The sequence below is a fragment of the Canis lupus genome, chromosome 24 (assembly GCF_048164855.1).
Source record: "Canis lupus baileyi chromosome 24, mCanLup2.hap1, whole genome shotgun sequence".
Classification (NCBI taxonomy): domain Eukaryota; kingdom Metazoa; phylum Chordata; class Mammalia; order Carnivora; family Canidae; genus Canis; species Canis lupus.
In genome coordinates, this window is record NC_132861.1 from 43,982,956 (window position 1) to 43,999,162 (window position 16,207).

Here is a 16,207-nt window from a genome sequence, read left to right on the forward strand (position 1 = left end):
AACTATAGCAACCGGCTCAAGCATTTTCATTAATCAGGTTTGGTGCAACCCACTTCAAAAAGGAAAAGAATGCCTGCTGAAGGAAACAGATCGCCCTGAAGTTAACAACAGCAAAAAATTAAAAAATGAAGGCTGGGGGAGCATACTATAAACTCCAAAGATGTTTATGTTAATGTTCTTAGACTATAATTCTTTACTAATTTCCTTTTTATTCCTCTTACACAAATTAAGAAAAAAATATCTCTGCTCCTGGTTTACTATTTGAGACATATCCACACATCTTAAAAATGCAAGACAGGGAACTACATGAACACAAGTCATTTTACACCGGTCCACCAGGAGAATCATCTCATCTACATAGAGCACTTCAGAGCACTGCCTTTGCCAACATTTCCTCACATTTAAGCTTTACAATGGTCACACTGAGTTTTTTTTGTTTGTTTGTTTTGTTTTGTTTTTTTGAGGGAAGAGAAGAATGAGGGGACACTAAGGCCAAGACTTACTAATTGAGGTATGTATGGGCGTGTTGGGTCTTACTCAGCTACTCAGAGATTTCATTACCCTACTTCCTAGGTTTCAGGCACTGTTGGAGAAAGGGGTACGCTCTCCCCTTATGGAACTTGCATTCCACTGGGGAAGCAGACAACAATAACTAGAAAAATAAGCAATCAGTAGAGAGAATAAAGGAGGTAGGGACTGCAGACTACAGATAGGAAAAGACAGAAGATAACATTCCCTACCCAAATTCCATCTATCCCACACTCATTCCTGCTAAAAGAATCCTGCCTTATAGAGAGTCTAAATCCCTTCACCAGGATTTTTCCTCAAACTGTAAGATAAGAGCCTTGAAATCAATTTAGTCCAGGGGTTCACAATAGGAGGTCACGAACTTGGATTGAAAAAAAATAATAATAATTTCACTAACTTCTAATTGAAATTTAACATTTCCTTCTATCCAGAAGAGGCAACAAACCACATTATTGGCAGTACCTTTGGCGTTGCACCAAGAGCAATCACAGATACTATCCTATCACATTACAATTGTTGCAGATACCTCTAAATATCATTTACACCCATCACTACTCTGAACAGCTGCTAAATCATGTTATCGAAATGCTAATAAAGAAATGTATTACTGTATTACAACATACTAATTTAACAGCTTGAGAACTAGATTTCAACACTTGATATATTGGGGATTTTGTCTTATGCAATTATTTTAGGAATTTAAAAATCTTATCTTGAGGAGTCCACAGCTTAAGACTGCGACAGGGTCCACACCACAGAAAAAGTTAAGAATTCTCAGACATAAAAGGTCATATAACCAGAAGTTTTAAATGAAATTTAATCATTAAACTATTCTAAGTTTAATGATTAAATGCTGTTCAAAAGTTTAATGATTAAATACTGTTCAAAATTTATTTCAGTTACATACATATTTTTACACATACACCGGTGAAGCAAAGTAGGGCACTTCTTATCATGGATTACAGATCAAAAGAACATAATAAAAGCCAGTGGTTTAAATCTATCTTCATACAATACCATTATTCTTTTACTTATTTTTGCCATAAGTACGCCCTAGCTCTCCCAAATAAGAGGTAGGTGAGCTATGCTGAGCATCCTTCAGGAATACCTTGCTTTCTGGATTTAAAAAAAGGCCCCATGGGGCACCAGGCTGGCCCAGCCAGTAGAGCATGCAACTCTTGATCTTGAGGTTATCAGTTCAAGCTCCACACTGGGCATAGAGCTTACTTTAAAAATAAAATAATAAAAAATAAAAAAAATTTTTGAAAGACCCCATCTTTTCCTCCTTCCTGCTTCAAATGTGATGGACATAATGACTTCAAGCCATAACAGAGCTATCTGATATCTAGGAGAACCACTTACTAAAAATGGCAGAGCAGACACACAATGTGATCCTTGCTGGAACCACTGTGTACCTGAACCACACTGTATAAGGAAAAATAAATTCTGATCTGTTTAAGGTCCAGTTAGTCAAGATTCCTATTATTTGTCAGTAAAATGCTGCGGTCAGTAGTAGTGCCTGGGTGTCTCAGTTAAGCATCTGCCTTGAGTTCAGGTCACAATCCCAGGGTCTGGGATCTAGCCTTGCATTGGGCAACTTCTCCCTCTTGCTCTGCCCCTCCCTCTGTTTGTGTGCATGCATGCATGCTCGCTCTCTCTCCTCACTCTGTCTCCTATAAATGAATATAATATTTAAAACTAAGTTCCTATCAGAAAAATTATTATGGATAGGGTAGCCAAGAAATTACCCCTTTTTGAGGGGTAACATCTAAGCCAAGACCTCATGCATGAGGAGACAGATATCTAAGACCTAAAAGAGCATTCCAGGCAGCAGGGAGAGCTACTAAAGGATGAAAGGAGAATGTCAGAGAGGTGGGCAAGAGCCAGAACAGACAGGAGTTTAAGTAGCATTCCAATTCTTTCACCAAATGTTGTAAGCATACACACTTCTCTCTCTCATCTCTCTCACACGCATACACACACACACACACAAGAATGTTTTCCAAGTTAATACAAAGAAAAGAGACAGAGAACTCTCATTTAAAAACTTGGTTTTCAGGGTACGACATGTGGGTGGCTCAGTGGCTGAGTGTCTGCTTTTGGCTCAAGGCATGATCCTGGGGTCCTGGGGTCAAGTCCCTCACTGGGTTCCCCATGGAGAGCCTGCTTTTCTCCCTCTGCCTAGGTCTCTACCCCCTCTCTGTGTCTTTCGTGAATAAATAAAATCTAAAAATAAATTTTAAAAATAAAAAAATATTAAAACTTGGCTTTCGGGTCACCTGTGTGGCTCAGCCAGTGAGGTGTCAGACTCTTGATTTTTGCCTTGGGTTGTGGTCTCAGGGTCATGAGATCGAGCCCTAAGAAAGCTCCATGCTGAGCGTGGTGTCTGCTTAGGATTGCCTCTCTGCCCTTCCCACCCAGCTGGCCATGGCCAGCACATGCCCTCTCTCTAAAAAACTTAAAATAAATTAAAACTTGGTTTTAGGTACAAAGCTTTTCCCTGAAACATTATTAACAACAGTTTTTAATAAAAATCTGATAAAAGAATTAGGAAGATTGAATAAATTATGGTAAATATAAAGCAAAGAATAACAAAATAGGGAAATGTTCATCATACAAAAGCACGGAGAAAAACATATGTATTCATTTTTATTAAAACAAAAACTAGAAGAAAACACAAAAATGTTTCTACTCATCATTCTATCAGGTAGAAAGATTATGGATGGGTTCTTAATTTTCTCTTTATGTGCTTTATTCAAATTTTAACTATCACTCAGCCTGTACTTTATAATCCGAAATAAATGCCTCAAAAATTAAAAGTTGCTCACTAAATATGATGTAGCACCCTGGAGAGATCCCGGAACAGAAAGGCACTAGGTGAAAAATAAGGAAATTTAAATAATGTATAGGTAGTAATAATGTACTGGTTCATTAGCTGAGTCAAAAATATACTAATGCTAAGATCTTAACAAAAGGAAAAATGGTGGGGAGTATTGAGTAACCATCTCTGTTAAATTTTTTTTTTTTTTTTTTTTTTTTTTTTTTAATGAATCTAGAACTACCTTTTAGGGCACCTGGGTGGCTCAGTCGGTTGGGCATCTGCCTTCAGCTTGGGTCTTGATCCCAGGATCCTGGGATAGAACCCTTATCAGGCTCCCTGCTAATAAGCAAGAGCCTGCTTCTCCTCTGCCACTTCCTCTACTGCTGCTTGTGCTTGCTCTCAAATAAATAATCTTAATTAAAATAAATAAAACTACCCTTTAAAAACAAGATTTTTTTAAAAAAGATTTTATTTATTTATTCATGAGAGATACGGGGGAGTGCAGGGCAGAGACACAGGCAGAGGGAGAAGCAAGCTCCATGCAAGGAGCCTGACGCGGGACTTGATCCCAGGTCTCCAGGATCACTCCCTGGGCTGAAGGCGGTGCTAAACCGCTGAGCCACCTGGGCTGCCCAGATTCTTTTTTTTTTTTTTTTAAATGTTTAAGTCCACTTACCTAAGACTCTTCAAGCAGATAAGTTCAGATAGTAGGAGTCATCACTAAGGAATGGTAGGCAAAGGCAAGAGAGGGCATTTAGGAAAAGAGACTGTATATTGAATGTTAAGGGCAAAAGGTTTTGTATAATAGGTCTGCCAGGCACACAACAGGCCCTCACTTGTTGTAGAATAAGACTCTCACTTATTTTACTATTTCCAGAAACAGGAGGTTTAAAGTATCTTTTTTAAAAGACCTTATTGATCCCCTCAACTAAGGAGAAAAGTGCAGAGAATATACTTTTTAAAATATCTTTCAGCTACCATAATAATCACCTGCTTAGGACCATGTGATGATGCAAGGCTTCGCTCAGGACTTCCCTCCTTAATGCCCAATTCTAGCAAGCAGCTTTGCAACTTACCACATTAAAAGCTGAGGAAAGTAGGGTGGGGGGTTTACAGAGTACCTAAGCATATAAGACCGCCAACCAGGAAGGAAGGGGCAAGGATCACTCTCTATACGAAGCAAGTAAGTCCCTTAATAAGCGGGCCATTTAGGAGTGTCCAACTGCCAATGATAATGTTCACTAATGGTGGCCTCAAGTCAGCAACAAAACCCATTCACAATACTCTGAAGCCAACATGTGTATAACTAGTAAAGAGCCATATTAAAAAAAAAAAAAACACTGACCTTTTTTCAGATTTTACATATATTTTTTAAAAGGTGTATTTTTTAAAGCTTTTATTAAAAACTTTTAAAAGAGAAAACAGATTTATCCTCTAATGATAAAAAAGAAACCCTTGATCTTAGAACTGGATAAAGGGAATGTGGGATATTCTTTACTGCAAGAACATTTTTGTAAGTCTGAAGTTATATCAAAAAAACAAAACAAAACAAAACAAAACCAAACCCACTAAACCTATCACACCATTTTATTGAAACTATTAGTGGTAGTCAAACAGACTATAATTACCAATGAATAGAATCTTTGAACCTGGATCAAATATAGATACTTTTCCCCAAAGAACTTTTCAAAACACTTAATGTTAGTCCAGGTCAGGGTTATTTTTCCTTTCAATCTTTAAAGTGTATTTCAATTGTCCATTAAATTTACTAACACCTAAATTATGACAACTGAAAAACAATAAATTTACACTGTTGACTTAATTTCATACATTTACAGCAACTGTGAAAATAAGTCATTTAAAAAAAACTATTATATGGTTCTTTTATATAGAATAAAAGCTACTATTAAACTCCTTCTAGAAGCCAATACCCTAATCAAAAAAAATTGTAATAAAGACACTGTGTTAAGCACTTCACTCTCTCACTAAACTCCGAAGAATCCTGTAAAGTACAATTTTTCTATACTTTACACCTTAATAACTTGCCCAAGGTCAAACAACCAGGAAACTGGAACCCAAATTCATCCTGCTGATGAAGCCCCACCCCCATTCTATCAAATGATCTTCAACCCTAAAACTCTACCACTCAAGGAATTCCAAGAGGACATCAGAGAAATCTATCTTCTTGAACTTGGTCTTTTTTTTTTTTTAAGATTTTATTTATTCATGAGAAAGGCAGAGACACAGAGACATAGGGAAAGGGGAGAAGCAGGCTCCCTGTGGGGAACCTGATGTGGGACTTGATCCCAGGACCCTGGCATCAACTCTGAGCCAAAGGCAGGTGGCTCAACCACTGAGGCACCCAGGTGTCCCCCAAACTTGTCTTTTTAGATAGACTATCAACAAAGGAAAGGAAAAATGCTTCCTCTCAAAAAAGAATGGTTATTAACAATAACACATGAAGCACTTACTTATGCCAGGCATTGTTTTACAGTTTTACATATTAACCAATTTAATCCTCACAACAAACCTAAAGTGGATAGAACTATCATTCCCATTTTACAGATGCAAAAACTGAATCCAAAATATAAAGTGACTGACCCAAGGTCACAAAGTTAATCATGAGAACCAGAGCTTAAGTTAAATCTCAGTCTTTGCTCTTAGCCACTTAACACCAATTCCCTTGTTACTGAGACATTACCAGAGTATCTTTAAGACACACAGATGTTGTTTCAAATTCCTGTAAACCAAGTAAAGGCAGCTAGTAATAACTATGTGGAGCAGGGGCTGGCAAACTATGGCACACGGGCCAAATCTGGACTACTGCTTCATTCTGTAAATAAAGTTTTATTAAAACAAAGGCAATGGCTGCTTTTGTGCCCAAAACAGCTGCGTAATTATAAGAGACTACATGACTGACAAAGCGAAAAGTATCTGCTGGCTGGCATTTTATAATAGAAGTTTCCTTACCCCAGTTCTGGAAGACAGTGTATAAGGGAGCCTCGGTGGCTCAGTTGGTTTGGTTAAGTGTCTGCCTTTGGCTCACTCAGGTCATGATCCCAAGGTCCTGGGATCCAGCCACACATCAGGCTCCCTGCTCAATGGGGAGTCTGCTTCTCCCTCTCCCTCTGCCCCTCCCCCTATTTGTGCGCACTCTCTTCGCTCTCTCTGTAAGGCAGTGTTTAAGCCTTCCTCTAAACCATGCAAATATACATTTTTCTCTTCATCACCATAAATAAAAACAGCAGCAGCTACCATTTATCAAGTATATACTACTTATGCAAGATTCTACAGCAACCTTTTTTACACAAAAGAAAACTAAGCCTCAGAGAGTTTAAATGACTCACCCAAGATCACACAGCTGGAATAGGGAGGATCTTGTTTAAGTCAGTTTCTGGCTTCAAGGCCCATATTCTTTCTCGGGCACTGCCTTCAAACTATATAAATGTGTACAGCCATGAAAAGCAAAATTATCTATTGAAAACTGACTAAACGGACACCATGGAGGCTCAGCAGTTGAGCGTCTGCCTTTGGCTCCGGAACTCTGGGATCAAGTCATGTGGGCATCATGCTCCTGCATGGAGCCTGCTTCTCCCTCTGACTATGCCTCTGCCTCTCTGTCTTTCTCATGAATAAACAAAATCTTGAAAGAAAAGAAAAGAAAAAAGAGAAGAAAAGAGAGAGGAAGAAGAGGGAAGGGAAGGGAAGGGAAGGGAAGGGAAGGGAAGGGAAGGGAAGGGAAGGGAAGGGAAGGGAAGGGAAGGGAAGGGAAGGGAAGGGAAGGGAAGGGAAGGGAAGGGAAGGGAAGGGAAGGGAAGGGAAGGGAAGGGAAGGGAAGGGAAGGGAAGGGAAGGGAAGGGAAGGGAAGGGAAGGGAAGGGAAGGGAAGGGAAGGGAAGGGAAGGGAAGGGAAGGGAAGGGAAGGGAAGGGAAGGGAAGGGAAGGGAAGGGAAGGGAAGGGAAGGGAAGGGAAGGGAAGGGAAGGGAAGGGAAGGGAAGGGAAGGGAAGGGAAGGGAAGGGAAGGGAAGGGAAGGGAAGGGAAGGGAAGGGAAGGGAAGGGAAGGGAAGGGAAGGGAAGGGAAGGGAAGGGAAGGGAAGGGAAGGGAAGGGAAGGGAAGGGAAGGGAAGGGAAGGGAAGGGAAGGGAAGGGAAGGGAAGGGAAGGGAAGGGAAGGGAGAAAACTGACTGAAGCTTCATGATAGGGGTGCCTGGGTAGCTCATGCAGTTAAGCACATGCCTTCAGCTCAGGTCATGGTCCAGAATCCTAGGATCCAGCCTCCCATCAGGCTCCCTGCTCAACGAGGAGTCTGCTTCTCCCTCTGTCTCTACCCCTTCCCCTGCTTTTGTGCACGCGTCCAAGAGCTCTCTATCAAATAAAATCTTAAAGTTTCATGATAAAAATGCCGACTAAGAAAAATGTTCATGTAAATGCATGCAGATATTAATTAGCTCATACTTTATTTACCATTATACTGTATTTATATATTTCCTATCATTCTAGTTCAGGTTATGAATAACCCAGAGATACTTAAAGCATAGGAAGAATATGGAACATTCTCCCTACGTAAAGTTGTGGAGCAAAAAAACTCACTAAAATAAAGAGAAAAGAAACAGCATCTAGAACGTATTTACTCAGTACAATTAACTCTCTTTGGCCACTGCATAACTCTTCTGACACAGACTCTTATCCACCCTCATTATACTTTTTGTCTAGAATGTCCAATTCTCCTATTTCCCCACTTACATATCCATCCCCCCCACCCCCACTGAGGACTAACCTATGTACAGTGAACCAAGGGAAGGATTCGATAGAGGTTGGCTGTTGTTGCTATCACTCATAAAGCCTTTTATATTCTTATCCCATTCATCTCCCTCACCACTACTGTTCTACATCACTGTTGGACATATTATACATTATTTATAGCAAAAGCCACATCATAAAGATACTAAGGGGGTATATGGGTGGTTCGGTTGTTAAGCATCTGCCTTTGGCTCAGGTCATGATCCGAAGGTTCTGGAATCAAGCCCCACATCAGGTTCCCTGCTCAATGGGGGGGCCTGCTTCTCTCTCTCCCTCTCCCTCTGCCACTCCCCCTGTTTGTGCTTGCCCCCCCCCAATCAAACAAATAAATAAAATCTTTAAAAAAAGATAGCAAGGAATTGAATTTGGAATTAAACGTGGTTGGGCACCTGCCTTCCACCCAGGGCGTGATCCTGGAGTCCCACGTCAGGCTCCCTGCATGGAGCCTGCTTCTCCCTCTGCCAGTGTCTCTGCCTCGATCTCTCTCTCATAAATAAAATCTTTAAAAAAATAAAATAAAATGAAATATAAATAAACGTGATCAAGTATTTCTCACGATTCTGAGAAATATCTTGAGTAATATTTTTAGCATATTCTCTTCCTAACAGCTAGTCACCTGATAATACATCTGAATGATGTTCAGTTTAAGAGTTTTTATGGTTACTTTTCTTCCCAATTTTATCTCCCTCCCTAATGAGACTATAAACTCAATGCCAAGGACCACATGTTACATATCTTCCTAATCCCAAGTCTTTTTTTTTTTTTTTTAAAGAATTTATTTATTCATGAGAGACACAGAGAGGCAGAGCCATAGGCAGAGGGAGAAGCTGGCTTTCCCACAGGGAGTCTGATGTGAGACTCCGGGATCATACCCTGAGCTGAAGGCAGATGTTCAACCACTGAGCCACCCAGGCATCCCTCCTAATCCCAAATCTTGACCTAGGACTTGAAATAAAGTTTTCGAGGGGCCAGGGTGGCTCAATCAGTTAAGCATCTGCCTTTGGCTCCGGTCTTGATCTCGGAGTCCTGGGATAGAGCCCTGAGTCAGGCTCTCTGCTAAGCAGGGAGGAAGGGTCTAATTCCCCCTCTCCCTATGCCTGCCACTCCCCCTGCTTGTGCTCTATCAGATAAATAAAACTTTTAAAAATAACATTAAAATAAAAAAGGATTCAAAAATGTCTATAATACATACCATTGCTTATTATTCATTCACATTAATTCTATGTCCACTGCTAACTTCAGACTAAATACACCAAGAGCACAGATGTCTTATATGAGTATTTTTCTCAGTTTGAGTATTACTAATGCAATTCATGCAATACCTCTAAAAGATAAATGCCCCAGTTGCTGAAACCAGTCTAATTCTTTCCACTGGAACATGACTCTAATACTGGGCTGTAAAACAGACAAAATTGCAGAATGTTTTCTTAGAACCATTGTTTTACTAAGTTTCTGGGTATATGTTCCTTAGAAGAACTACAGATTAAGCCATTGCTAACTTTAAAACTCTTAATATGCAAACTTCCCAAATCCTTTACGATCACATTAAAAATTTAAATAAACTGAGCAGACATCTTAAAAAAGGTTCTAAGCATCTCTAAATATAGTAAACTCTGAGAAGTTAATTGTGCATTATGAATCCTCTTATTTTTCTTTTTTAGCAACAAGAACTAATGAATGCTGGATGAAAGTAAATGCGTTAAGTCGAAGGCCCATCCAACAGAGAGAAAACGCTGCTTTTCCAGCAAACATTAAGTTCCCCAATTCCTTAGCTGATTCAAGAACTGTAAGCTGAGTATCATTTAAAATCAGTGCCACAGGGCACCTGGGTGGCTCAGGGCGTGATCCCGGGATCCTGGGATCGAGAGCTGCATCGGGCTCCCCGTGGGAAGTCTGCTTCTCCCTCTGCCTGTGTGTCTCTGCCTCTCTCGGTCTCTCATAAATAAATAAAATCTTTAAAATAAATAAAATAAAGCCAGTGCCACAACGAGGACCCCAAATGACGGTTTATTACCTCTTCCATAATTCCTTTCAGAATACTTAGATTGTGGCTCAGCGGTTGAGCGTCTGAGCGTCTGCCTTCCGACCAGGGCGTGATCCCAGAGTCCCAGAGTCCCAGGATCGAGCCAGGCTCCCTGCAGAGAGCCTGCTTCTCCCTCTGCCTGTGTCTCCACCTTTCTCTCTCTCTCTCTCTCTCTTTCTGTCTTTCATGAATGAAATATTAAAAAAGAAAACAAAAAACAAAAAACAAAAAAAAACACCCGAACTATTCTTTAAAAGAAAGAAAAATACTTAGGTTGTGTAATGAGAAGATACCTGGAGAAAAAAAATGGCAGGGCCTAATATGCAGGCAGCTGAAAAGTAATACTAGATGGTTCAAAGAGGCAGGAGCAGATTATCTTACAGTGCCACACCAAAGGCTGAAATTCCCCAAGTCTTACCTCATAGCAGCAACTGGAAGGGCAAACTTTTCCAAAGACGGGGTTAAGAGTAAAGTAAAATAGGAATGAACTCTGCAACTGACCCACTACTTTTCTAAGAAAAGTATTTTGAGGTCAAGATGTGTAAATTAACACTGAAGTTCTTAATGACAACTAAGAAATAATTAGGAAACTAGTCTGATCACAAAGCTAAGAACTACTGAAGTCTTCTCAAAAACCAACCTAATTGTTGCCATCTACTGGGAGAAAGACAGAAATGCTTGTGGGTCTGGGATGGAAGGGCTGGCTTCAAGTCCAATTCCCTCTTGAGACTAGGCCACTTTCCCTAGGTGAGTAACAAAACATGGAAATATAGGTTTAATAAAGGAAAAACTAGGAAGGTGCACAAATGCCTTGCATTAAAAGACACTCTTGTCTCTTGTAGTACTAAAATATACAACCTTCCAAATGTTTTTATTCCTAAGTCCACAAACCCCTAAGTTTCATGACTTAACAGGTATAAATAATGAATTTACACTACTAGCATTTCTACTATTTCACATAAAGAATAAAATGAATTCAAATTGCAGTCAGCAAAGTCTACAAGAATACTCTAGAAACTAAAGCTGCTGTAAGAAAACTAGTAATTGCTACCAGATCCCTGAATGAAATATAATTCTCAGTAACTTTAGTTTCCCTTCAGCCACGAGCTAACCACATTTTCTAATTTTGAAATCCTGTTTTATGTACTTTTATAAAAGTAACAGGGATAACAGTCTACTGTGACATCAACCAGAGTGCTAGGCTAAGTATTTTACTAAGATATTTAACTTGATCAAGCAGGTAATACTGGGGTGCCAGGGTGACTCCATCAGTTAAGCGTCCAACTCCTGATTTTGGCTCAGGTCATGATCTCAGTATCAGGCTCCATGCTGAGCGTGGAGCATGCTTGAGATTCTCATTCTCCCTCTTCCTCTGACCATCCTGCCCCCACTTCCCATATGTGTGCATGCATGTGTGCATGTGTGCATGTGCGCATGCTCTCTCTCTCTGGGAAAACAAAAAACAAAACCCACGTAATATTAAGTTGCACTTTTTTAAAAGTATGTAAATACTGGGGTGCCTGGGTGGCTCAGTAGGTTAAGCGTCTGACTTCTGCTCTGGTCATGATCTCAGGATCCTGGGATGGAACCCCATCGGGCTCCTCCCTCTTCAGGCTCCAGACTCTACTGGAGAGTCCACACCCATGGGCACTTGCTCTCTCAAAATAACTCCAATCTTTAAAAAAAAAAAAAAGTACGTAGGGGCACCTGGGTGTCTCAGGTCAGGATCCCAGGGCCCAGGGTCCTGGGACTGAGCCCCGCATGAGGCTCCCTGCTCAGCCTCCCCACTCTACTCATGCTCTCATTCTTTCTCTCAATTTTTTTACGTATATACTTAAGCCAAAATTTGCTTTTCTTAAAACATATTTTTTTAGTGCTTAGCAGAAGTTTCTCTCATAAAAGATTGATATACTAACTAAGGAACTCACAAAAAATCATGTATTAATTTTCAAACAGTATTCTGAATTTAAAAAACCTCTCCCTTGTGGCTCAGTGGTTTAGCACCGCCTTCAGCCCAGGGCGTGATCCTGGAGACCCAGGATCAAGTCCCACATCCAGCTCCCTGCATGGAGCCTGCTGGAGTCTCCCTCTGCCTGTGTCTCTGCCTCTCTGTCTCATGAATAAATAAAATCTTTAAAAAGAAAAAAAAAAAAGAAAAAAAGAACCTCTGAATAAACAATAGATGAATTTGTTAATACAAAATGATCGCCAGCTTCCATTAAAGGGGAAGAATTCTATGACTGAACAGAGAAGCAACAGGAGTTATTTAGAGAGCTCCCCACTCATTTAACAGAAGTATTCTAACTACCATGTATGGAAACTAAACAAGAAGTTTTACCTCCACTGGTTCTATCACCCCCAAAACTTCCCATAATAACCATTTTAATCTACAGTCCTAGAAAGGGAAGCCATTTTATATAAAGTTAAGATCTTATGATCTAAAAGCACTTTTTCTTTATAGTTTACCAATTAAATATTTCTTTATACTTTTTTATGTTGCCACCACCTTCAAGGATCAACAATAAATTCAACATGCCAATTTGTTAAATCCAATTTCTTAGTTTCTCCCATTTAAGAATTGTCTCAGGGGCAGCCCCAGTGGCTCAGCAGTTTAGCGCTGCCTACAGCCCAGGGCATAATCCTGGAGACCCAAGATCGAGTCCCACATCAGGCTCCCTGCATGGAGCCTGCTTCTCCCTCTGCCTGTGTCTCTGCCTCTCTCTCTCTCTCTCCTCTCTGTGTATTCTCATGAATAAATAAATAAAATCTTTTTTTTTAATTTTTTTTATTTTATTTTTTATTTTTTTTAATTTTTATTTATTTATGATAGTCATCAGAGAGAGAGAGAGAGAGAGAGGCAGAGACACAGGCAGAGGGAGAAGCAGGCTCCACGCACCGGGAGCCCGACGTGGGATTCGATCCCGGGTCTCCAGGATCACGCCCTGGGCCAAAGGAAGGCGCTAAACCACTGCGCCACCCAGGGTTCCCAAATAAAATCTTAAAAAAAATAATAATAAATAAGAATTGTCTCAGCCCGATTTCCTATTTCATAAATGTGCACCCTCTACTCCAAAGGGCCATTTATCTGACTAGTAGACTCTCACTTCAATTACATCTTTTTAAGCTCCCCATTCTTCTCTACCCACCCAAACAATCGAGGCCAGTTCAAGTCCCTGGTCTCTCCAGGAAGCCTTCTTCAACCTCGTCAAGTTCAACCTAGGACTGAATCTGGGAACCCACTGTGTAAAACTCAATTTTTTAAGGACAATATGCACAATGGTAAATATTGTGTTTTACGGTCATAGTTTGAACTCATCTACAATAAAGTACTACATCTCTGCAACATAAGAGATCTCATTGTATAAATCTATTTCTCCTCAGCATTTTTCAAGAGGCCATGGAACCAGGAATGCACATGCATTAGCTGCTGAGGAAATAGTTCCACAACTATTTCAACTTCCAACAATTTATTCAGCAAAGCCAAATTTCATACCCTAATTCATCGGTTTCTTAATTTAGATCTTTGTATCAGGTTTTCTAAATGTAGAAAACCTGCATTTAGGATATCTACAGGACACTTGTCTATACTAAACGCTATACTATATATAGTTACCAAAGAAGTTCGACATGGTAAATGATTTTCAACTAAATGAAAGCACAGATCTCAGGACAAGACTCTTCTGTATTCCTCCCAGCAGAGACCTGGCATGCAGTAAGCACTAGATAAATATGTATTGATAAATACGTTTTTACCTGCTAGTAAACATAACTCCGAAATGCTAAGCCTAAGGTAACAAAGTTAGTGAAATAGTCTACTGTCTTAACAATCCCTTAAATGCAAATTTTCATGAACCTAATTCGGAAAAATTTATATTTGAGCATCCTACACTCAGCTACCAAACCCTGAGAAACGAAAAAGCAAGCTGACAGAAACTATGGCAAATGGTGCTGTTATTTCACAATATAGTTCCTCAATGTGTCACCAAAACGAACCCTATCGATGCCACGTACAATGCAGGTCAGGAGCTTTGTGCCAGTCACTGTGGTGATGGAAGAATGAGAACTTTATTGCAAGAAGCCAAAGATCTAGTTAAGAAGAAGTAAGGGACTAATTATATAAGGCAGATGGTGAAAGCAGTAACTCAAACTAATAAACTGTTAGGGAGAAGTAAAGAGTGAAACAGAAGGTACTGGAAGAAGTGAAATGTGCGTATGTAGCTACAAGAGACAGAAGAGGATGGAAGGGTGTTGATCCAGGTAGACTAAACAATCAAAGTCGACCAAGAATGCTCAAGTTCCTGGAGTGTGTTCAAAGAGGAACAAGCAGTTCAATCTGACTACATGCAGCCAAGGGTGCAAAACAGACACAATTACAAAATACTAGAGCCACAGCAGAAGTTACAGCATGTTCATATATTTACTATTTACAAAGCAGCTACAAGCACTGGGTTTGCAGGGAGATTAAGAAAAGGGGGCGGGGCAGGAGAGGCCCTCCATATGATCACCATGAACCTACTCTCTAAGGACACAAAGCAGCTTAAATTACAACTCAACAGTGAATTTCAGAAGGGCTATCTGTAAAAACTCATTTTAGGTTTCCAGGGCATCACATACGTTTACCAGTATGAGGACTTCAGACTGAGTTAACTTGACCTTAAGAAGATATAGCACAAGGTACATCTATTTATTCAGAATGTTGCCCATGCGTGGAATGAGTAGTTTTGAAGTCAGTGTAGAACTCACTGGTTATGACAGCCAGCAAGTTGATTAAAATACACATTGAAATGTTCTAACTTCAAGACTTGAAAACTTGCTGATAGACACGTCAGCTTATAAATAACCTTCAAGATCCACATATGGGCAATAACATACTTAGAGAAATAGATCCTTTTTAAAAAAGAAACAAAAATGATGTATAAAACCCATTGTATCACAATATATTTTAAAGCCTCAGTGTAGAATTTAAATGATCAACTATTACGTGTAAATAAGGGATGATTTAAGAATATGAAATGGCTTGTCATTTTTTTAATACAGGACTTAAAGTAACTTGTAGTCTCTAAAACATATATCCAACAGATTAAAAAGAAACTCCCAAAATCTTTTTTAGCATCAACTATGATTCAAAATGTTTGTCAAAACAAGACATAAGGGGATCCCTGGGTGGCTCAGCGGTTTAGCGCTGCCTTCAGCACAGGGCGTGATCCTGGAGTCCTGGGATCCAGTCCTACGTCGGGCTCCCTGCATGGAGTCGGCTTCTCCCTCTGCCTGTGTCTCTGCCCCTCTGTGTGTCTCTCTCATGAATAAATAAATAAAATCTTAAAAAAAAAAAAAAAGACATTAAACCATTACAAAGTATTGTCACTTACAGCAGTTATTTTATTCTCACAAGACTGTTTCTTTCTGTAAGCATCCAAAGATTCCTTAACATAGGCCAGACACTGTGCTAGAGGAATAAAAAAATAAAAAAAAAAAAGGGAAGACTGACTTCAAGGAATTCATAATAGACTAAGAAACACTATCACAGCCCCAAAGACATTCATGTTTACATATATAACAGAAGTATGTTCTAGGTAGAAGGGGGTTAACAAATGAGGCAATAGTCAATGCTGCAATGAATCAGTGAGGAAGGGCCCTGTGTTTCCATCTAGCTTTGTAGACTACTCTCCCAAATAAAGTATCTAGCATACAAATGACAATTAAATCTAGGTTAGGTGGCAATAATCACCCTTCAGATTAGGCACTTGAAACTCATAAAGGTTAAACTATTCACCCAAAGTCACAAAGACAGAAGAAAAGGCAGTCAAGACTGCAACCCAAGTCTTCTACCTTCAAATCAGACGTTCACTTGAGCAACGAACACTGTTCTATAATCAAAGGACAGAGTGGCAAGCAGTTTTTCACTCTAGACCACTAAAATGACTTTTAAAAAATCAAACAGACTATTGCCAACAGCTCTGCACCCTCAAGACAAAACAGATAGGTCTGAATAATGGAAAAGTTCCTTCTTCTGGTCAAGCCAGTTGAATGAAAC

The 16,207-nt window shown here is 39.8% G+C and overlaps 1 protein-coding gene across 26 annotated transcripts in view; it reads right to left on the bottom strand.

Moving 5' to 3' along the window:
- The window catches only part of TRIP12 (thyroid hormone receptor interactor 12), a 147,556-nt gene that overhangs the window by 125,263 nt on the left and 6,086 nt on the right, over window positions 1-16,207 (bottom strand). The window contains exon 3 of one of the 26 annotated variants that reach the window (XM_072796560.1): window positions 15,543-15,619. The exons of the other annotated variants lie outside the window; for them this stretch is intronic. The gene's annotated coding sequence lies outside the window, so the exon portion shown is untranslated. The remainder of the gene's footprint in view (window positions 1-15,542; window positions 15,620-16,207) is intronic. 26 annotated transcript variants of the gene reach the window in all.